This window comes from Triticum aestivum, chromosome 7D (genome assembly GCF_018294505.1).
Source record: "Triticum aestivum cultivar Chinese Spring chromosome 7D, IWGSC CS RefSeq v2.1, whole genome shotgun sequence".
In the NCBI taxonomy this organism is placed as follows: domain Eukaryota; kingdom Viridiplantae; phylum Streptophyta; class Magnoliopsida; order Poales; family Poaceae; genus Triticum; species Triticum aestivum.
The window spans coordinates 138,455,851-138,480,955 of NC_057814.1; positions in this window are offsets into that span (position 1 = coordinate 138,455,851).

Below are 25,105 nucleotides of genomic sequence, written 5' to 3' on the forward strand. Positions count from 1 at the left end.
CCCCAGCCTCGTCGTCGCTCGTCGGCGCGCCCCTCACCGTCGCCGTCGCCACCCCCTGCCTCCTCGCCGCCCATCGCCGCGCCCCTTGATGACCCACAAGTATAGGGGATCTATCGTAGTCCTTCCGCTAAGTAAGAGTGTCGAACCCAACGAGGAGCAGAAGGAAATGATAAGCGGTTTCAGCAAGGTATTCTCTGCAAGCACTGAAATTATAGGTAACAGATAGTTTTGTGGTAAGATAATTTATAACGAGCAACAAGTAACAAAAGGTAAATAAGGTGCAGCAAGGTGGCCCAATCCTTTTTGTAGCAAAGGACAAGCCTGGACAAACTCTTATATGAAGGAAAACGCTCCCAAGGACACAAGGGAATTATCGGCAAGCTAGTTTTCATCACGTTCATATGATTCGCGTTCGGTACTTTGATAATTTGATATGTGGGTGGACCGGTGCTTGGATGCTGTCCTTACTTGGACAAGCATCCCACTTATGATTAACTCCTATTGCAAGCATCCGCAACTACAAAAGAAGTATTAAGGTAAACCTAACCATAGCATGAAACATATGGATCCAAATCAGCCCCTTACGAAGCAACGCATAAACTAGGGTTTAAGCTTCTGTCACTCTAGCAACCCATCATCTACTTATTACTTCCCAATGCCTTCCTCTAGGCCCAAATAATGGTGAAGTGTCATGTAGTCGACGTTCACATAACACCACTAGAGGAGAGAAAACATACATCTCATCAAAATACCGAACGAAAACCAAATTCACATGACTACTAATAGCAAGACTTCTCCCATGTCCTTAGGAACAAACGTAACTACTCACAAAGCATATTCATGTTCATAATCAGAGGGGTATTAATATGCATATAGGATCTGAACATATGATCTTCCACCAAATAAACCAACTAGCATCAACTACAAGGAGTAATCAACACTACTAGCAACCTATAGGTACCAATCCCATACTTAGAGACAAGAATTGGATACAAGAGATGAACTAGGGTTTGAGAGGAGATGGTGCTGGTGAAGATGTTGATGGAGATTGGCCCCCTCCCGATGAGAGGAGCGTTGGTGATGATGATGGCGATGATTTCCCCCTCCCGGAGGGAAGTTTCCCCGACAGAACAGCTTCGCCGGAGCCCTAGATTGGTTCCGCCAAGGTTTCGCCTCGTGGCGGCGGAGTCTCGTCCCGAAAGCTTGCTTATTATTTTTCTTCGGACGAAAGACTTCATATAGCAGAAGATGGGCACCGGAGGGCCACCAGGGGGCCCACGAGGCAGGGGGCGCGCCCAGGGGGTAGGGCGCCCCCCCCCCACCCTCGTGTCCAGGGTGTGGGCCCCCTCTGGTATTTCTTCCGCTCAATATTTTTTATTATTTCCAAAAATAACTTCCGTGGAGTTTCAGGACTTTTGGAGTTGTGCAGAATAGGTCTCTAATATTGGTCCTTTTCCAGCCCAGAATTCCAGCTGCCGGCATTCTCCCTCCTTATGTAAACCTTGTAAAATAAGAGAGAATAGGCATAAGTATTGTGACATAATGTGTAATAACAGCCCATAATGCAATAAATATCGATATAAAAGCATGATGCAAAATGGACGTACCAACTCCCCCAAGCTTAGACCTCGCTTGTCCTCAAGCGGAAGCCGATAACGATAAATATGTCCACATGTTTAGAGGTAGAGGTGTCGATAAAATAAAATACGTACATGAGGGCATCATGATTAATCTTATAACAGCAACATATATGGATATTGTCATATGATTTCTTATGCTCAAGTAATAATCTATTCACAATGTAAAGTATGAATCAGAAACTTCATTGAGAACTAACAAACTATAATCTCAGTCACTGAGGCAATTGCAATTTATCATAACATCAGAAAGAGTCTATGTCAGAGCTTTTTAGCAAGTCCACATACTCAACTATCATTTAGTCTTTCACAATTGCTAACACTCACGCAATACTTGTGGTTACGGAGTTTTAATCGGACAAAGAGAAAGATAGGGGCTTATAGTTTCGCCTCCCAACCTTTTACCTCAAGGGTAATGTCAACAATAATAGTTCATGCTAACTTACATCCAATTAGATATATGTATCAGGATCTTTCCAACACACTGTGCTTGCCAAAGGATAAAATGTAAAAAAGGAAAGGTGAAGATCACCATGACTCTTGCATAAGGTAGAAGGTAATAATAAAAGATAGGCCCTTCGCAGAGGGAAGCAGAGGTTGCCATGCGCTTTCAGGGTTGGATGCACAAAATCTTAATGCGAAAGAACGTCACTTTATATTTCCACTTGTGATATGGACCTTTATTATGCAGTCCGTCGCTTTATTTCTTCCACATCACAAGATCGTATAAAGCTTATTTCCTCCACACCAATCAATCATACATATTTAGAGAGCAATTTTTATTGCTTGCACCGATGACAACTTACTTGAAGGATCTTACTCAATCCATAGGTAGATATGGTGGACTCTCATGGTAAAACTGGGTTTAAGGGTATTTGGAAGCACAAGTAGTATCTTTACTTGGTGCAAAGAATTTGGCTAGCATGAGGGAGAAAGGCAAACTCAACATGTTGGATGATCCATGACAATATACTTTATCTCAGATATAAGAAAACATAACCCATTACGTTGTCTTCCTTGTCCAACATCAACTCTTTAGCATGTCATATTTTAATGAGTGCTCCCAATCATAAAAGATGTCCAAGATAGTATATTTATATGTGAAACCTCTCTTTCTTTATTACTTCCTATTAATTGCAACGATGACCAAAGCTATGCTTGTCAACTCTCAACAATTTTTAATCATCATACTCTTTCTATGTGAAGTCATTACTCTCGATAAGATCAATATGATCTCTTTGTTTCTTTTTATTCTTTCTCTTTTCTTTTATTCCCTCAAGATCATGGCAAAATAATCAAGCCCTTGACTCAACACTAATCTTTATTATATAGCTCACGGACTCGATTACATAGAGGGATCATAAAGCAAAACTCAAAACTAGATCATACTAAAACTTTTATTCTATTATATCAAAATACTACTAAAAGGATCGAACTAAGAAAAACTGTAAAGATAGGAGATGTGGTGGTGATACGGTATCGGGGCACCTCCGCCAAGCCTGGCAGTTGCCAAGGGGAGTGCCCATACCCATGTGATTATATCTCCTTTGTTGCTGAGGAAGGTGGTGGAGTTGTTGATGATGTGGGCTTGTCGTCCATCTTCCAAGGCATAGGCTCACCATCATAGAAGGATGATCGAGTCTCCGGGATCCTCAAATCTGCAGCCAAACTCATCCTCTTGAATCTATATCCATGCTCACAGTTTTGGTTTTGCAGGTCATAGATTTGGGCTTGGAGGTGCTCGATCTTCTCGTGAAGCTTGAAGATGGTCTCCCCAATGTTCTTGGCATCCAGCTTGTGGTTGTTGGTGAACTCCGCGATCATCATGTGGTTGGAGTTGAGTCCACGTTCCACCATCCCCTGGCACTTGAAAACTTGTTGCTCCATTGCTTCGAGCCTCGTCTCCACGCTTCTGGTCCCTTCGGTCCCTCAACATCGCGGATGTGCAGAAACCCATCACGCATCTCAATGGTTTGAGGGTGTCGCAGCACCTCCGCGAGGTAAGGGTTGATGACCTTCTCAAAGAACTTGTCCTTGGGGGTGCTTGGAGACGTCATGATAATCTAGATCTGTCAAAAAAACAGCTCGAAACGAAAACACAGGATATTTGTGTCATACAGGAGTCAAAACCTTCGGGAGATTATATATGAATTTTTACCAACCAAAATACGTATCGTGCAAGAAAACGGAGTCCAGAGAGCGCACGAGGTGCCCACGAGGCAGGGGCGCGCCCTCCACCCTCGTGGAGGCCTCGTGTCCTTCACGGACTGCTTCTTATTTTTCTATTTTTCTAAATATTCCAAAACGGAGAAAAATTGCCATTAGAACTGTTTTGGAGTCAGTTTATTTACCGTACCACATACCTATTCCTTTTCGGAGTCTGAAACGTTCTGGAAAGTGTCTCTTATGTATTCCTCCGGTGTTACGGTTTCAATAACATTGGTTTCAACATTTATAGGATTACCTGAGATATAATGTTTGATTCTTTGACCGTTCACCACCTTCAAATTTGTGCCCTCGAAGTTGTTGATTTTTATGGCACCGGAATGATAGACCTCCTCAATAACGTAAGGACCTTCCCATTTAGAGAGAAGTTTTCCTGCAAAAAATCTTAGACGAGAGTTGTATAGCAATACATAATCACCTACATTAAACTCACGCTTTTGTATTCTTTTGTCATGCCATCTTTTAACCTTTTCTTTAAACAACTTGGCATTTTCACAGGCTTGGATTCTCCATTCATCAAGTGACATAATGTCAAATAACCTCTTTTCACCGGCAAGTTTGAAATCATAATTGAGCTCTTTAATAGCCCAATACGCCTTATGTTCTAGTTCGAGAGGTAAGTGACATGCTTTTCCATAAACCATTTTATACGGAGACATACCCATAGGATTTTTATATGCAGTTCTATAGGCCCATAATGCATCATCAAGTTTCTTGGACCAATTCTTCCTAGATCTATTAACAGTCTTTTGCAAAATTAATTTGAGCTCTCTATTACTCAATTCTACTTGACCACTAGACTGTGGATGATAAGGAGATGCAATTCTATTATTAACATCATACTTAGCAAGCATTTTACGGAAAGCACCATGAATAAAATGTGAACCACCATCAGTCATTAAATATCCAGGGACTCCAAACCTCGGAAAAATAACTTCTTTAAGCATCTTAATAGAAGTGTTATGATCAGCACTACTAGTTGGAATAGCTTCTACCCACTTAGTAACATAATCATCAGCAACTAAAATATGTGTATATCCATTAGAGGCAGGAAACGGTCCCATATAATCAAAGCCCCAAACATCAAATGGTTCAATAACAAGTGAATAATTCATAGGCATTTCTTGACGTCTACTAATATTACCAATTCTTTGACATTCATCACAGGATAGGACAAACTTACGGGCATCCTTGAAGAGAGTAGGCCAATAAAAACCGGATTGCAATACCTTATGTGCAGTTCTATCTCCAGCGTGGTGTCCTCCATACGCCTCAGAGTGACACTGATGTAGGATCTGTTCCTGTTCATGCTTAGGTACACAACGTCTAATAACACCATCTACTCCTTCTTTATAAAGATGTGGGTCATCCCGGAAGTAATGTCTTAAATCATAGAAAAACTTTTTCTTTTGCTGGTATGTGAAACTAGGTGGTATAAATTTAGCAACAATGTAATTAGCATAATCAGCATACCATGGAGCAGTACGAGAAGCATTTATGACATTTAATTGTTCATCAGGAAAGCTATCATCAATAGGTAGTGGGTCATCAAGAACATTTTCTAACCTAGACAAGTTGTCTGCAACGGGGTTCTCAGCTCCCTTTCTATCAATAATATGCAAATCAAATTCTTGTAGCAAGAGAACCCATCTAATAAGTCTAGGTTTAGCATCTTTCTTTTCCATAAGATATTTAATAGCAGCATGATCCGTGTGAATAGTTACTTTAGAATCAACAATATAAGGTCTAAACTTATCACAAGCAAATACAACTACTAAGAATTCTTTTTCAGTAGTAGCATAATTTCTCTGAGAATTGTCTAGAGTTTTACTAGCATATTGAATAACATTTAATTTCTTATCAACTCTTTGCCCTAGAACAGCACCTACGGCATAATCACTAGCATCACACATAATTTCAAAGGGTAAATTCCAATCAGGTGGCTGAACAATAGGTGCAGAAATCAATGCTTTCTGAAGTATTTCAAATGCTTCTACACAATCATCATCAAAGAAAAATGGTATATCTTTTTGTAATAAATTAGTCAGAGGCCGAGAAATTTTTGAGAAGTCCTTAATGAACCTCCTATAAAATCTGGCGTGACCAAGGAAGCTTCTTATACCTTTGATGTCCTTGGGACATGGCATCTTTTCAATAGCATCAACTTTAGCTTTATCAACTTCAATACCTCTTTCAGAAATTTTATGCCCCAAGACAATACCTTCATTAACCATAAATTGGCACTTCTTCCAGTTCAAGACAAGATTAGTTTCTTCACATCTCTGCAAAACTCGATCAAGGTTGCTCAAGCAATCATCAAAAGAGGATCCATAAACGGAGAAATCGTCCATGAAAACCTCATAAATCTTTTCACAAAAGTCAGAGAATATAGCCATCATGCATCTTTGAAAGGTAGCAGGTGCATTACATAAACCAAAAGGCATACGTCTATAAGCGAAAGTACCGAAAGGGCAAGTAAAAGTGGTCTTAGCTTGATCATCAGCTGACACAGGTATTTGAGAGAAACCAGAATAACCATCTAGAAAGCAAAAATGTGTATGTTTGGATAATCTTTCTAGCATTTGATCAATAAAAGGTAAGGGGTAATGATCTTTTTTAGTAGCTTTATTTAATTTGCGGAAATCAATTACCATCCTAAAACCTGTAATAATACTTTGCGGAATCAATTCATCTTTATCATTAGGAACGACAGTAATACCTCCCTTCTTAGGGACACAATGGACAGGACTTACCCACTGACTATCAGCAACGGGATAGATTATACCTGCCTCAAGGAGCTTTAGTATTTCCTTTCTTACCACTTCTTTCATTTTAGGATTCAGCCGTTGTTGATGATCAATAACTGATTTGGCATCTTTCTCCAAATTTATTTTGTGTTGGCATAGAGTGGGACTAATGCCCTTAAGATCATCAAGAGTATATCCAATAGCAGCACGGTGCTTCTTCAGAGTTTTCAATAATTTTTATTCCTCCTTCTCTGAAAGGTTAGCACTAATAATAATAGGATATATCTTCTTTTCATCAAGATAAGCATATTTAAGAGTATCAGGCAATGGTTTAAGCTCAAACACAGGATCACCCTTGGGTGGAGGAGGATCCCCTAAGATTTCAACAGGCAAGTTGTTTTCAGAATAGGACCCTATTTAAAGAACACTTCATCTATTTCCCTTCTTTCATTCATAAACATACCATTTTCATGGTCTAGCAAATATTGTTCTAAAGGATCACTAGGAGGTACGGCAATAGAAGCAAGACCAATAATTTCATCTTTACTAGGCAATTCCTCTTCACGGTGTTGTCTACGAAATTTAGAAAAGTTGAACTCATGAGACATATCACCTAAACCAATAGTAACAACACCCTTTTCGCAGTCTATCTTAGCATTAACAGTGTTTAAGAAGGGTCTACCAAGTATAATGGGACAAAAGCTATCTTGTGGGGAACCAAGAACAAGAAAATCAGCAGGATATTTAGTTTTCCCACACAAGACTTCAACATCTCTAACAATCCCAATTGGTGAAATAGTATCTCTATTGGCAAGTTTAATTGTGACATCAATATATTCTAACTCAGTAGGTCCAATATCATGCATAATTTCTTTGTATAAGTCAATAGGTATTGCACTAGCACTAGCACCCATATCGCACAAGCCGTGATAACAATGCTCTCCTATTTTAACAGAAATAACTGGCATGCCTACCACAGGTCTATGTTTATCTTTAGCACAAGGTTTAGCAATTCTAGCAGTTTCATCACAGAAATAAATAACATGCCCATCAATATTATCAGCCAAGAGATCTTTAACAATAGCAATATTAGGTTCAACTTTAACTTGCTCAGGAGGTGTATAATTTCTAATATTGCTTTTACGAACCACAGTTGAAGCTTTAGCATGATCCTTTATTCTAACAGGGAAAGGTGGTTTCTCAACATAAGCAGTAGGAACAATAGGATCATTGTAAGTGATAGTCTTTTCTTCAACTTTAATAGGTTCAACTACTTTTACTTCTATGGGAGGATGATATTTAAACCACTTCTCCTTAGGAAGATCAACATGAGTAGCGAAAGATTCACAGAAAGAAGCTACTATCTCAGAGTCAAGTCCATATTTAGTGCTAAATCTACGGAAAACATCGGTATCCATAAAAGATTTAACACAATCAAACTTAGGTGTCATACCTAACTCCTTACCTTTGTTGAGATCCCAATCTTCAGAGTTGCGTTTAATTCTTTCCAATAAATCCCATTTGAATTCAATGGTCTTCATCATAAAAGAGCCATCACAAGAAGTATCGAGCATGGTGCGATTGTTATCAGAAAGCCGAGCATAAAAAATTTGAATAATCATTTCTCTTGAGAGCTCATGATTGGGGCATGAATATAGCATTGATTTAAGCCTCCCCCAAGCTTGAGCGATGCTTTCTCCTTCGCGAGGCCAAAAATTATATATATAATTACGATCATGATGAACAAGATGCATAGGATAAAACTTCTGATGAAATTCCAATTTCAATCGTTTGTAGTTCCATGATCCCATATCATCACATAGCCTATACCATGTCAATGCATCTCCCTTCAAAGATAAAGGGAAGACCTTCTTCTTGATAACATCATCGGGCATACCTGCAAGCTTAAATATCCACAAACCTCATCCACATATATTAGGTGTTCATCAGGATGTAATGTTCCATCTCCTGCAAAAGGATTAGCTAGCAGATTTTCTATCATACCCGAAGGAATTTCAAAGTAGACATTTTCATTTTCAGTAGATTCAGTAGGTTCAGTAGGTTGAGGAGCAACTCTTTGCTCTACTTGTCGGGGTGAAGATACCCCGAACAAGCCCCTCAGAGGATTACTTTCCATAGTAACAAGTGACAATAAATTTCAGCACACTATATAAATTTTTCCTTACCAAATTCCACCTACCAAAGGCGCTTCACTCCCCGGCAATGGCGCCAGAAAAGAGTCTTGATGACCCACAAGTATAGGGGATCTATCATAGTCCTTTCGATAAGTAAGAGTGTCGAACCCAACGAGGAGCAGAAGGAAATGATAAGCGGTTTTCAGCAAGGTATTCTCTGCAAGCACTGAAATTATAGGTAACAGATAGTTTTGTGATAAGATAATTTATAACGAGCAACAAGTAACAAAAAGTAAATAAGGTGCAGCAAGGTGGCCCAATCCTTTTTCTAGCAAAGGACAAGCCTGGACAAACTCTTATATGAAGGAAAACGCTCCCGGGGACACATGGGAATTATCGTCAAGCTAGTTTTCATCACGTTAATATGATTCGCGTTCGGTACATTCATAATTTGATATGTGGGTGGACCGGTGCTTGGGTGCTGTCCTTACTTGGACAAGCATCCCACTTATGATTAACTCCTATTGCAAGCATCCGCAACTACAAAAGAAGTATTAAGGTAAACTTAACCATAGCATGAAACATATGGATCCAAATCAGCCCCTTACGAAGCAACGCATAAACTTTAAGCTTCTGTAACTCTAGCAACCCATCATCTACTTATTACTTCCCAATGCCTTCCTCTAGGCCCAAATAATGGTGAAGTGTCATGTAATCGACGTTCACATAACACCACTAGAGGAGAGAAAACATACATCTCATCAAAATATCGAACGAATACCAAATTCACATGACTACTAATAGCAAGACTTCTCCCATGTCCCCAAGAACAAACGTAACTACTCACAAAGCATATTCATGTTCATAATCAGAGGGGTATTAATATGCATATAGGATCTGAACATATGATCTTCCACCAAATAAACCAACTAGCATCAACTACAAGGAGTAATCAACACTACTAGCAACCTACAGGTACCAATCCCATACTTAGAGACAAGAATTGGATACAAGAGATGAACTAGGGTTTGAGAGGAGATGGTGCTGGTGAAGATGTTGATGGAGATTGGCCCCCTCCCGATGAGAGGAGCGTTGGTGATGACGATGGCGATGATTTCCCCCTCCCGGAGGGAAGTTTCCCCGACAGAACAGCTCCGCCGGAGCCCTAGATTGGTTCCGCCAAGGTTTCGCCTCGTGGCGGCGGAGTCTCGTCCCGAAAGCTTTCTTATTATTTTTCTTCGGACGAAAGACTTCATATAGCAGAAGATTGGCACCGGAGGGCCACCAGGGGGCCCACGAGGCAGGGGGCGCGCCCCCGCCCTCGTGGCCAGGGTGTGGGCCCCCTCTGGTATTTCTTCCGCTCAATATTTTTTATTATTTCCAAAAAAATAACTTTCGTGGAGTTTCAGGACTTTTGGAGTTGTGCAGAATAGGTCTCTAATATTTGGTCCTTTTCCAGCCCAGAATTCCAGCTGCCGGCATTCTCCCTCCTTATGTAAACCTTGTAAAATAAGAGAGAATAGGCATAAGTATTGTGACATAATGTGTAATAACAGCCCATAATGCAATAAATCGATATAAAAGCATAATGCAAAATGGACGTATCACCCCTCACCGTCGCCGTCGCCGCGCCCCTCACCGTCGCCCCCGTGCCCTGCCTCCTCGTCGATCGCCGCCTCCTTGCGCAGTGAGCTCATATGAATTTTCCTAATTTAGATGTGTAGTTAATTTACATGGGTAGTTTAGATGTGTAGTTAATTGAGTTGTTGTAATTTGTTCAGAAATGAATATGCAAAAGTTAGAATTTTTTTTGTTCATAGATTTTTTTGGTGACATTATTGTTGAATAATGAAATGTTTGTGTGTTCATATATATGCAAAGAATATGTCAATTTTTTTCATTGAATTTTTACGATTTTTTCTGTTGTAATTTTGTTCATAGAATTTTTATGATTTTTTTTGTTGTAATTTTGTTCATAGAATAAGAAGAGAAAGTGTTTAATAGAATTAGTTAGAAAAATAATAGAACTAGTTAAACTGGTTTATTTTTAGTAAGTACTACTTTATTCTATTTATAGTAAGTGCTTAGTAGTTGAACTAGTTGATTTAATAAAACTAGTTTATTTTACTATAGAAGTAGTTTATTTTTAGCAAGAAAATTAATAGAACTAGTTTATTTTTGTAGCTAAAGCAATTATTCCCGCATCAACGTCGACGATGCCAATCCCGCATCCTCGTCGTCGACTCGGCGGAGGAGGCCGGCTTGATCAGAGGGGCCATGTCCGGGACTGGGCTCCACCGGGCTGGTTTTGGGAGGTGCTACCTTCCGGGGGGCGTAGGTTGGTGAGGAGTCAGCCCGTCGTTGACCCGATCCTTGTTTGGTGGCGGTCGCGTGGGCCAGTGACGGTGCCGAGGCTTCCGGACACCGCGGAGGTGGTACATCACCGTGTCAGCGAGGAGGACGAGCACGTCCGTCGCTACATGGTTGCGTTGGAGGGCAGGTTCGACACTACCTGGCAGGTTCTTCAGGGATCTCACTGGAGCTATGATCCTGTGATGGTTCCTTCTCTTTGGGTGTCCACCGCCCGTGCCGATACCCGTCGGGCGCTACGGTTCTAGTTGTACTAGCGATGCTATATGTATGATAGTATTCGAGGTGTATTAGTGATAATATTCGACGATGTACGGACGCATGGAGATAATGTAGTTTTGCTTATAATTGAATGCATCCTAATTTGAATACTACTTTATTTTGTGATTTGATTTTGCTTATTGAGTGCTCAAATTGGAAAACTACTCCTACTTTGAATGCTAAAATTGGAGAGCATTATGCAAGGCGTATGCATATGATTATTTGATAACATATAGGGTTTTTGTTTTCACAGAAATCTAGGAGCCCCCCTCCATCATCCCCGCCATCGTCCCCGTCACCGACCCCCTCCGACCTCGAGGTGAGACCAGCCACGAACCGGTTTTAGAAAGATAATTAAACGATATTTTGGGTTGACTTTAAGTCTGTTGAGTCTCCACCATATATGAGAGGACGAAGAATCCCGACTGTTGTCGTGGGAGTAGCTTCTCCTTCGTTCCCGTGTGCTAGAAAATTTGGTGTAATGCACTCGGGAACGAAAGGAGGAGCTACCATCACCGACGGTCGCAAATGTCAGAGAGGAATCAGTGAGGGAGAGTTCCACCATATATATATATGAGAGGACGAAGAATCCCGACTGTTGTCGTGGGGGTCGCTTCTCCTTCATTCCCGTGTGCTAGACATTTTGGTGTAATGCACTCGGGGATGAAAGGAGGAGCGACCATCACCAACGGTCGAATGTATACACCACGTGAGCTGAGAGTTTTCAAGAAAAGACTCAACAGACCGATAGTCAACCCGTGATGAATAATAATGATCTAACTTAGGTTTTTAGTACATATATTTAATTGTAGATGTTTAATATTTGATTTATGAACATAGGAAATGTCGTACTCGGACGACGAAAGTCTCCCGGGGGAGTGCGACTGGTGCCACAACGACCGAGGTCTGTGCGACAGGCCTCACCTGGACGAAGATCAGCGCTTCAGCATTAAGCTGGAGGAGACCTTCGATGTTGAAACGGTACGCAACGACGACAAGTGTTATTTTTTCGTAATTAAGCACGACTTCAAATATTTCAACGTGTACTTTTCATCTTTTACAATTCGACTAGCTTATCCCATGCCATGCAAGACACTATGTCTTGGAGAGGATGGGTTTTGAAGACCATGAAAGTTTCGAAACAAAGAAAATTCACCTATGGACTCATCATGGTGTGGATTTTGAAGTAAAGTTGTACAATTCTAAGAGCGTAACCCATTTTGGTTGCAAAAAATGGGAAGCACTTTGCAAGATGTATGGTTTTGATGAGGGTATGCTTGTCACCGTGGATCTTGGTGATCCTGAAATCGAGCAAGACAATATGGACATTTGGGTCCTTGTTGATACTCCTCCAATTCTACCGCTATGTGTGTTTCTCAAACATAGTTATTAGCTAATTTATATTGTTTATTTCTAAATAGTTGACAACTTATTTCCATTGACAGCTTATTTTGATTGTTCAAACAATGTGCGGAACATGGTAGACAAAACCCACTACACCGATGGCTCCGAATTAACTTATTAGGAGAAAAATCATCTGGTCGGATTTTTTACTGATATTGAGAATTACAATATCTATAGTCAAACTCCTCAACATTATGGTCAATACGTGCCACTAGTGCACGTGTTGAACTATGGTAACTACCATGGAGATATCCTAGTAAGATTTTTTACTATTACGACATCCGTGCATCTTTTGCATACTTCTAAAACTAGTACATCATTGCTAACTATGAAGTTATTACTATGTTTTTCAACAGAGAATCCCAGAGGATTGTGTGCCTCATTTGATGTATCAGAATGGCAGCCTTCGTGTTTTGAACATATATCCATGTCATCCTACGAATCTCAACTGTCCATACCGGATTTCTCAAAGAAGTGGAGACATGCTAATCAAAAAATGGAAAAAATATATGGACAGTCGTAAGGAGGTTCTTGGAAGCAAAAGGAAGCGAAGCACAAGAATTGGAGACATGATGATCTCCATTCTCCATAATGGAGAGTCAGGGTCTATATTGTTTTATGCTATTTTACCTTAAATAGGGTATTTAGGTCCTACCTAATACTGATGATCATGTGCTAAGAACAATTAAGTAGGGTTGGTTCGATGACTATGAGGATGATGATCGTATGACTTGTTATTAATAACGAGTAGAAGTTGTATGATGATGATTAGTAGGACTTGTTATTATATATGATGATGCATGGTGCGAGCATGAAGAGTTATTATATATCAGCGGGTGAAATGAACATGGATTGGATTGAAGTGAAGGCATAATGCATGTGCTGCATGTCGAAAGTAGTACAATCCAAACTTGATCAAAGTTAGGATTAGTATTACTTTCGACATGCACCACATGTTGCCTTCACTTCAATCTAAGCCATGTTTAGGCATAGCAGTAGCGTTGGTAAACCAAGCACGGAGATATAAGAGAGGACACTTCTCTCTATTAGCTAGCTAATAACAACCTAAGTTAACCCCCAAAACCCCTAAACCAGCCCCTTTCAAAAAAACCTCAGCTCCAGCCAGCTGCTGACGCGTGGATGCCTTTTGGTCCCGGTTGGTGACACCAACCGGGACAAAAGGCCCCCCTGCCTGGGCTGGCCGCAGCAGCCACGTGGAGGCCCATCTATCCCGGTTCGTGTAAGAACCGGGACTAAAGGCCAAGGGCATTAGTAACGACCTTTTAGTCCTGGTTCCAAAACCGGGACAGAAGGCCCTTATGAACCGGGACAAATGGCCCTTTTTCTACTAGTGATACAGGAGAAGGCATCATTAATTGTGAATGCCAGAAGCTATGGTCTCGGTGTGTTTGCACCATCTTGATCACCACTACGGTCGAGCTAACCAACCGAAAACAAGCGCTTCATGGGAGGCAACCCACGCGAATAAATTAGACAAGTAAGTTTTTATTTTCATTTTAATAAAAAGAGTGATTGAAGTTCTAGACAAAGAAGTAAGTTTGCAATAGTTGTTCTAATGAAGGCTTTGCTATGTGCAAATTAATTTATATGTTATATTGATGTCTGGATGCTTGAAAATATGTCTATGTATTGTGCTGGAACTGACCCCGCTGAAAAACAAGGAAAAAAAGAAGTCCCGAAAGAGATAGATCAAAAGACGACCTTTCAAACGACCACAACAGTCGTTTGGATGGTTGCATGACTTCCTGGAGGTTCCAATGCAAAACAACCAGAGGCAACATGGTGATCGACGACGGCCCTCGCATGTGCGGACTTTTGAGATCTCTGCAGAAATGAGAAGGAAGTCCAGAGCATTTGCGGCGTTCCATATGGGCACACCCGCCCGTTCGAGCGGTCGTGTGACATCCTCGACAAGAAGAAGAAAACAAGCAAGGCGTTCGGCGACCTTCCATACGGGCGTTGCCGCTCGTTTCAGCGGTCGCATGAGGTATGCATAAATGCATGTAAGTTATCAAGGTGAACGGCGGTGTTCCATACGAGCGCTTGCGCTCGTATGGGTGGTCGTATGGATCCCCAGCGGCCACAATAAGCCCGAGGAAGGAGGTAAATCCCCCCCCCCCCATCTCTCTCTTTTCTTCTTATTATTCTTCCTCTAAACCTCTTCAAACCCTTGCAAAACTTCGCCTGATCTTCCTACTCGTTCGATTTCAGTTCAAATCCTTTCATGAGATCATCTACGGGATGTTTCTCCTCTGATCCGCAACTTATTTTTCGCGAATCCTTGTTCTACATGCATAGTATTGTCATGTATTCATGTCTAGGGAATACATATTTTTGATCCAAATTTGAGTTTAGCTTGGAGTCATTGATGTTTTTAGAGGGGTATGATGTTGTAACTACCGTAGGATCAATATTGTTTAATTGTATTGGACTCCGTTTGATATTCCTTTTCTATAGAAGTCAAAAATAAGGAAAAAAACATAAACTGGCACTGGGCTCTGGGTTAATAAGTTAGCCCCAAAAATAATATAAAATAGCACATTAATGCATATAAAACATCCAAAACAGATAATATAATAGCATGGAACAATAAAGAATTATAGATACGTTGGAGACGTATCACTCGTGCGCATAGTCCAAAATAATCTTAGATCATAACCCTAATGGGTAGTGGTTTTTTACACACCTTTGGGTTGCCTAAAAGGCTTCAAATGTTTATCTCCTCACAGCTCACATGAGGAAGATATCCCAACAGAAACAATCCTAAAAAAACATAAGCTTGGCCCATCTAGAAAAACAAGAACAACCGGAGATCAATGAAACCAAATTATCTCTCATTTAGATAAGTTTTGAACACTCCTTTTTAAGTTTGGTACTTTCTCTCACTCTCTCATCTTTCCTACCACCAACAGGTTGTGGTTCGAGCAAAAATGCATAGCCGAGCCAAGAAACTATTCTCTCCGTCTTGAATTAGTTGTCTTAGATTTGTGACGAATGCATTTAAACTTTTTTTGGAGAAGTCCTCGACACATTTTATTGTTAGATACATCCATATATATCTGTATTCAAGAAAACTAATTTGATACGGAGGTAATAATACTTCATTTGACTTCTGTAGGAACCGTTTCTCTCTGCGAGCATTAGCTTTCTCTTAGCTGGAGCATGGATACTGTTATGGCAAATGGAGCAGTTGCCCAGCATGGAACATAGTTTTTTAGAAAAGGAGGATTCCCCCGGCCTCTGCATCTGAGCGATGCATGGAGCCATTTTATTAATTATTCTCAGAAACCTTATAAAGCATTACATCAGTAAGTCTGAAGCCACCATCTTGGCGCCACCTATCGCTACTCCTATCCCCTTGATGCAGGGGTGCCGAATGTCCGAGCCTAATACCAAACAGACATCGCACCAAAACCTAACATCTAATGTCGGATGCCCCATCCCAGCCACATACCAGGAATGGGTCACACACCGGTCCGGCGCACTCACCGAGGCTACCGCCGCCGTCATCCACCTAACCATTGTAAGAGCAAGTACCAACGCAAAGACCTTGTCAGGTCAGCTGTCGACGCCACCATGGTGCTAGACAGCGCCACCGTCCTGCGCTCGTCCATCCAGCCGCATTTGTCATCGATATCCAGCTGCACCATGCCGCCAATATTCGTCGTTGTCGACGCGGTAGAAACAACGCCGCACCTCTTGGTAACCTCCATGCCGTCGCCGCTTCTGGAGCTACACGAGTCACCCACAACATCTCTCTGCCGAACAGCAGAACCTCCCAAGACGGCGCCTCCATGGAGGGTACAACGCGAAGGACGCCGCCGCCGCCCAACCCAGACTGAATTTTGGACTTTCGTCCGGGAGGAGTTCGGAGGTGGATAGGAGAGACCTCGACATCGCCTCCACGGAGGGTAACAGCGTCGAGAGACGCCGCCGATGCCGGATCGAGCAAGCCGATCAAAGTTTCCCCCGGTCCCCATCCTATACCACCAAACCTCCGTCGACTCCAGATCTGGGAACGGACCACGAACCGAAAACTGCAGATATGCGAGAGCCATGGGGCTCAACCCACCATGAAGGAGGATCGAGAAGTATCCACCGTAGATCTCCAGGTGCCGAATCCAGCGATCCAGCATGTTTAGCGACGACCACCACCACCCCGCGGCGCCCACCGGCGTTCAAGCCCAAGACCCAGATGGATCCGATCTGAACCCGGCAGCGCCCGCGACCACCGATCTTGCCGAGCACGCAGCCGTCACCATGCTGCGAGCAGGCCACCGCCGCCACTGCGCAGCGCACGACATCGCCAAGAAACCCGCCCGCCGTGCTGCCCGACCCCACGCTAGCCCGGCGCCCCATCCGATCTGGCTGCCCCGCGCCAGCTGCGATGGACAAGGGGAAGAGATGCCCCGCCGCCGCCCAGCCGGCCAAGCTTTGCCCGGCGGCGCTGCGGACGGCGGCGAGGATAGGTGGAGGCGGAGGAGGGCCGAGAGGACGGCGGCTAGGGATCCCCCTGGGTCGCCCACGGGGGCGACACAAGGGGGACGAGGGAGACAGCGGCGCGACGTATATGTAACTTGGATTGGATCGCCGCCGCCGCCGCCGCTTGGATTGGATCTGCAGGTCCCCTGGCCTCGCCTCCTCCCCAAAGGCTACCTTTTTCCGGGCTAATTTTTTTAAATAATACATTTTTTCATTAATTTGAGAAATAATGTGCAGTTTTGAATTCTTTTTCAAAAATAATACGGTGTCGGCTTCACAGAAGCCAATTGGATTCAGACGGCTTCACATCATATTATTTGTTGCCTCATTTCACACTGAAAAACTTTTCATTCCTTATTTAAAACCGAGTCTAAATTTTATGCCCTTTATAACACTTTCGTCTATTTTAAGTTTTAACGGTGTTAATCATACTTAAAAAGACCTATTTGCCCCTCATGTGGTATATGACCAAAATTTTACGTGGATGTGTGTATCCGGCTGACTTGTTTTACTATGTGCGTCTCTTTGGTTCCTCCTGATGTGTGAGTTTCCGTTGATGGGAGCTGCCCTCCCGTCTCTTAGAGCATCTCCAGCCGCGCCCCCAACAGGCCCTCCCCAGGCGATTTATCAGCGCCGGCGCCGAAAAATCGGCCCAGTCGCGCACCCAGGAGGCCGTTTTTCGCCGGTTTAGGCTGAAACTGGAGCCGGCAGACCCAGGCCGAACCCGGCGCGATGGGGGGCGCCGGGGCGAGCGTTTTTGGCGTGAAAGAGGATGGGCCCGCCGAGTCAGCGAGACGCCGCTTCGTCGCCCTCATTGCCTCGGTTCCCGCGGCAATCACTGCGAAGGCTGCCGCGCTGCCACGACAGTCAGCCTCCATTGATGCCTCATGGGTGGCGCAGTGAAGGCGCCACTACGCGTGTCCCGCCCTCTCCCGCCACGCGTCGCCCGGCATGCAGCCCTTCGCCACCCCAGCTGCGGCTATAAAAGGCGACGTCCCCGCCGGTGGACGCCACAGCTCTCATCTACCCCTCTCCGGCGTAGAAAGCACCACTCTCCCCTCTTCCCGCCGATGCACAGATGGCCGAGAGGTTCCCAGGCGATGGCGCGGCGGCGAATGGCTTCGGCCGCCGCCACCTCCAAGTGCCGGAGACGCACCTGCTCTACGAGGCCGAGTTCCCGACGCCCCCGGACATGCGAGTGCCGGGGACGTGGAGGCTGAGCGCCGGCGGCGTCCCGGTGCCACCAGTGCCCAAAGGGGTGGCGCGGCGGGCTGAGATCGCCCGCATCCGCTTGACCCTGACGGAGGAGCAGAGGAACGAGCCGCGCTACGCCACCGAGCTTGGCAATTTTAGTTGGTGGACTAGGAGTATTCTTTACGGAAGAAAAAGCGGTTCCCAAGTTGGTAATGATACCCTCGAGTTTATCAATTCTAGTGGAATCCTGATTTATTCTTTCATTAACTATGGGTTCCTTCTCTTTAATATTTTTCAAAGTAACTCCTACCTTAGATCCATATTGGATAATTTGATTGTGGATCTTTTTATCCAAATTTTCAATTAACTCAACGGTAGCAACTTTATTTTCAATAATTTCAAGTCTTTGCATTACATGCTCCAAAGTTAACGTAGTTCCATTAACCAAAAGAGGTGGTGAGCCAAATAAATCTATCATAGCATTATAAAAATCAAAAGTATGGCTACCCAAGAAATTCCCTCCGGTAATGGTATCAAGAATTTATCTGTACCAAGGAGTAGCGCCTACATACAAATTGCGGAGAGAACGGAAGTAGATTGCTTCCTGGTAGATCTATTTTGAGCATTGCAAATTCTATACCAAGCATCTTTTAGATTTTCTCCCTCCCTTTGCTTAAAATTAAGAACTTCATTTTCGGGAGACAACGAAGAAGATAGGGGACTAGCCATAACGACAAGCTAGCGAAAGAGGCAAACGGAAAAGAGGGGGCGAATAAAACGGCAAGGGTGAAGTGGGGGAGAGGAAAACGAGAGGCAAATGGCAAATAATGTAAATACGGGAGATAAGGGCTTGTGATGGGTACTTGGTATGTTGACTTTTGCGTAGACTCCCCGGCAACGGCGCCAGAAATCCTTCTTGCTACCTCTTGAGCACTGCGTTGGTTTTCCCTTGAAGAGGAAAGGGTGATGCAGCAAAGTAGCGTAAGTATTTCCCTCAGTTTTTGAGAACCAAGGTATCAATCCAGTAGGAGGCCACGCACGAGTCCCTCGCACCTACACAAACAAATAAGTCCTCGCAACCAACGTGATATGGGGTTGTCAATCCCTACACGGTCACTTACGAGAGTGAGATCTGATAAATATGATAAGATAATATTTTTGGTATTTTTATGATAAAGATGCAAAGTAAATAAAGCAAAATAAAAACGGCGCCAGAAATAGCTTGTTGTTGGGAGATTAATATGATGGAAAATAGACCCGGGGGCCATAGGTTTCACTAGTGGCGTCTCTCAAGAGCATAAGTATTACAGTGGGTGAACAAATTACTGTTGAGCAATTGACAGAATTGAGCATAGTTATGAGAATATCTAGGTATGATCATGTATATAGGCATCACGTCCGAGACAAGTAGACCGACTCCTGCCTGCATCTACTACTATTACTCCACACATCGACCGCTATCCAGCATGCATCTAGAGTATTAAGTCCAAAAGAACAGAGTAACGCTTTAAGCAAGATGACATGATGTAGAGGGATAAACTCATGCAATATGATGTAAACCCCATCTTGTTATCCTCGATGGCAACAATACAATACGTGCCTTGCTGCCCCTACTGTCACTGGGAAAGGACACCGCAAGATTGAACCCAAAGCTAAGCACTTCTCCCATTGCAAGAAAGATCAATCTAGTAGGCCAAACCAAACTGATAATTCGAAGAGACTTGCAAAGATAACCAATCATACATAAAAGAATTCAGAGAAGATTCAAATATTGTTCATAGATAAACTTGATCATAAACCCACAATTCATCGGTCTCAACAAACACACCGCAAAAGAAGATTACATCGAATAGATCTCCACGAGTGAGGGGGAGAACATTGTATTGAGATCCAAAAAGAGAGAAGAAGCCATCTAGCTAATAACTATGGACCCGAAGGTCTGAGGTAAACTAGTCACACATCATCGGAGAGACTATGGTGTTGATGTACAAGCCCTCCGTGATCGATGCCCCCTCCGGCGGAGCTCGGGAAAAGGCCCCAAGATGGGATCTCACGGGTACAGAAGGTTGCGGCGGTGGAATTAGGTTTTTGGCTCCGTATCTGATCGTTTGGGGGTACGTAGGTATATATAGGAGGAAGAAGTACGCCGGTGGAGCAACATGGGGCCCACGAGGGTGGAGGGCGTGCCTAGGGGGGTAGGCGTGTCCCCTACCTCGTGGCCTCCTGGTAGCTTTCTTGACGTAGGGTCCAAGTCCTCTGGATCACGTTCGTTCCGAAAATCACGTTCCCGAAGGTTTCATTCCGTTTGGACTCCGTTTGATATTCTTTTTCTGCGAAACTCTGAAATAGGCAAAAAAACAGCAATTCTGGGCTGGGCCTCCGGTTAATAGGTTAGTCCCAAAAATAATATAAAAGTGTATAATAAAGCCCAATAATGTTCAAAACAGAATATAATATAGCATGGAGCAGTCAAAAATTATAGATACGTTGGAGACGTATCAAGCATCCCAAGCTTAATTCCTGCTCGTCCTCGAGTAGGTAAATGATAAAAACAGAATTTTTGATGTGGAATGCTACTTGCATAATTTCAATATAATTCTTCTTATTGTGGCATGGATGTTCAGATTTGATATGATTCAAGATAAAAGTTTAATGTTGACATAAAAACAATAATACCTCAAGCATACTAATTAAGCAATTATGTCTTATCGAAGTAACATGGCCAAAGCAAGTTATCCCTACAAAATCATATAGTCTGGCTATGCTCCATCTTCCCCACACAAAATATTCATATCATGTACGACCCCGGTTTTAGCCAAGCAATTGGTTCATACTTTTAACGCGCTTCAGCCTTTTCAATTCTTACGCAATACATGAGCGCAAGCCATGGATATAGCACTATGGTGGAATAAGGTATAATGGTAGGGGTTTTGTGGGAAGACAAAAAGGGAGAAAGTCTCACATCGACGAGGCTAATCAACGGGTTATGAAGATGCCCATCAATTGATGTTAATGCGAGGAGTAGGGATTGCCATGCAACGGATGCACTAGAGCTATAAGTGTATGAAAGCTCAAAAAGAAACTAAGTGGGTGTGCATCCAACTTGCTTGCTCACGAAGACCTCGGGCATTTGAGGAAGCCCACCATTGGGATATACAAGCCAAGTTCTATAATGAAATTTCCCACTAGTATATGAAAGTGACAAAATGAGAGACTCTCTATTATGAAGATCACGGTGCTACTTTGAAGCACAAGTGTGGTAAAAGGATAGTAACATTGTCCCTTCTCTCTTTTTCTCTCATCATTTTTTTTGTTTGGGCCTTTTCTCCTTTTTTATGGCCTCTTTTTTTTCTTTCTTTTTTTTCGTCCGGAGTCTCATCCCGACTTGTGGGGGAATCATAGTCTCCATCATCCTTTCCTCACTTGGGACAATGCTCTAATAATGATGATCATCACACTTTTATTTACTTACAACTCATGAATTACAACTCAATACTTAGAACAAAATATGACTCTATATGAATGCCTCCGGCGGTGTACCGGGATATGCAATGAATCAAGAGCAACATGTATGAAAGAATTGTGAACGGTGGCTTTGCCACAAATACAATGTCAACTACATGATCATGCAAAGCAATATGATAATGATGGAGCGTGTCATGATAAACGGAACGGTGGAAAGTTGCATGGCAATATATCTCGGAATGGCTATGAAAATGCCATGATAGGTAGGTGTGGTGGCTGTTTTGAGGAAGATATAAGGAGGTTTATGTGTGATAGAGCGTATCATATCACGGGGTTTGGATGCACCGGCGAAGTTTGCACCAACTCTCAAGGTGAGAAAGGGCAATGCGCGGTACCGAAGAGGCTAGAAAATTGCGGAAAGGTAAGTGTGCGTATAATCCATGGACTCACATTAGTCATAAAGAACTCATATACTTATTGCAACAATTTATTAGCCCTCGAAGCAAAGTACTACTACGCATGCTCCTAGGGGAAGGGTTGGTAGGAGTTAACCATCGCGCGGTCCCGACTGCCACACAAAGGAAGACAATCAACAAATACTTCATGCTCCGACTTTGTTACATAACGGTTCACCATACGTGCATGCTACGGGAATCACAAACTCCAACACATGTATTTTTCAATTCCACAATTACTCAACTAGCACAACTATGATATTACTATCTTTATATCTCAAAACAATTATCAAGCATCAAATTTCTCATGATATTAATTAAAGCAAATTGCCATGCTAATTTAAAACTCTCAAAATAATATAAGTGAAGCATGAGAGATAAATAGTTTCTATAAAACAATTCCACCACCATGCTCTAAAAGATATAAGTGAAGCACTAGAGCAAAACTATATAGCTCAAAAAATATAAGTGAAGCACATAGAGTATTCTAATAAATTCTGAATCAAGTGTGACTCTCTCAAAAGGTGTGTACAGCAAGGATGACTATGGTAAACTAAAAATCAAAGACTCAAATAATACAAGACGCTCCAAGCAAAACACATATCATGTGGTGAATAAAAATATAGCTCCAAGTAAACTTACCGATGGAAGTAGACGAAAGAGGGGATGCCTTCCGGGGCATCCCCAAGCTTTGGCTTTTAGGTGTCCTTAGATTATCTTGAGGGTGCCATGGGCATCCCCAATCTTAGGCTCTTGCCACTCCTTGTTCCATAATCCATCAAATCTTTCACCCAAAACTTGAAAACTTCACAACACAAAACTCAGCAGAAAATCTCGTGAGCTCCGTTAGCGAAAGTAAACAAAAGACCACATCAAGGTACAGTAATGAACTCATTCTTTATTTATATTGGTGTTAAACCTACCGTATTCCAACTTCTCTATGGTTTATAAGCTATTTTACTAGCCATAGATTCATCAAAATAAGCAAACAACACACGAAAAACAGAATCTGTCAAAAACAGAACAGTCTGTAGTAATCTGTAACTAACGCAAAATTCTGGAACTCAAAAAATTCATCCAAAATAGGAAGACCTAGAAAATTTGTTTATTGATGAGCAGCAATTGGAATCCATATTTTATCACGTTCTGGTGATTTTTAACAATTATTTTCATGAACAGAAAGTTTCTGGAATTTTCAGCAAGATGAAATAACTATCATCCAAGAAGATCCTATAGGTTAAACTTGGCACAAACACTAAGTAAAACATAAAAAGACATCTAACCATAGGATATATCAAAGATTTATTCCTAAACAGAAGCAAAAAGCAAAAAAACTAAAAATAAAAATTGGGTTGCCTCCCAACAAGCGCTATCGTTTAACGCCCCTAGCTAGGCATCATAGCAAGGATAGATCTAGGTATTGCCATCTTTGGTAGGAAATTCTTCAATGAGGCATCTACCATCTTTAGGAGTTTCTTTCTTTTTATTAATTATCAAACTTTTAGGCACAAGATCGAAAAATTCATTTATAGCAAATGGTTCCTTAATGATAGCAAAGAGATTGGGATGAATACTTATAGATTTGAGATCCGCAGTTTCCTTACTAGAGGATTCATCCTTATTTTTAGGAACATACATAAGCTTGGCAATTTTAGTTGGAGGACTAGGAGTATTCTTTATGGAAGAAAGCGGTTCCCAAGTTGGTAATGATACCCTCGAGTTTATCAATTCTAGTGGAATCCTGATTTATTCTTTCATTAACTATGGGTTCCTTCTCTTTAATATTTTTCAAAGTAACTCCTACCTTAGATCCATATTGGGTAATTTGATTGTGGATCTTTTTATCCAAATTTTCAATTAACTCAACGGTAGCAACTTTATTTTCAATAATTTCAAGTCTTTGCATTACATGCTCCAAAGTTAACGTAGTTCCATTAACCAAAAGAGGTGGTGAGCCAAATAAATCTATCATAGCATTATAAGAACCAAAAGTATGGCTACCCAAGAAATTCCCTCCGGTAATGGTATCAAGAATATATCGGTACCAAGGAGTAGCGCCTACATAAAAATTGCGGAGAAGAACGGAAGTAGATTGCTTCTTGGTAGATCTATTTTGAGCATTGCAAATTCTATACCAAGCGTCTTTTAGATTTTCTCCCTCCCTTTGCTTAAAATTAAGAACTTCATTTTCGGGAGACAACGGAGAAGATAGCGGACTAGCCATAACGATAAGCTAGCGAAAGAGGCAAATAGAAAAGAGAGGGCGAATAAAACGGCAAGGGTGAATTGGGGGAGAGGAAAACGAGAGACAAATGGCAAATAATGTAAATGCGGGAGATAAGGGCTTGTGATGGGTACTTGGTATGTTGACTTTTGCGTAGACTCCCCGGCAACGGCGCCAGAAATCCTTCTTGCTACCTCTTGAGCACTGCGTTGGTTTTCCCTTGAAGAGGAAAGGGTGATGCAGCAAAGTAGCGTAAGTATTTCCCTCAGTTTTTGAGAACCAAGGTATCAATCCAGTAGGAGGCCATGCACGAGTCCCTCGCACCTACAAAAACAAATAAATCCTCGCAACCAACGCGATAAGGGGTTGTCAATCCCTACACGGTCACTTACGAGAGTGAGATCTGATAGATATGATAAGATAATATTTTTGGTATTTTTATGATAAAGATGCAAAGTAAATAAAGCAAAATAAAAACGGCGCC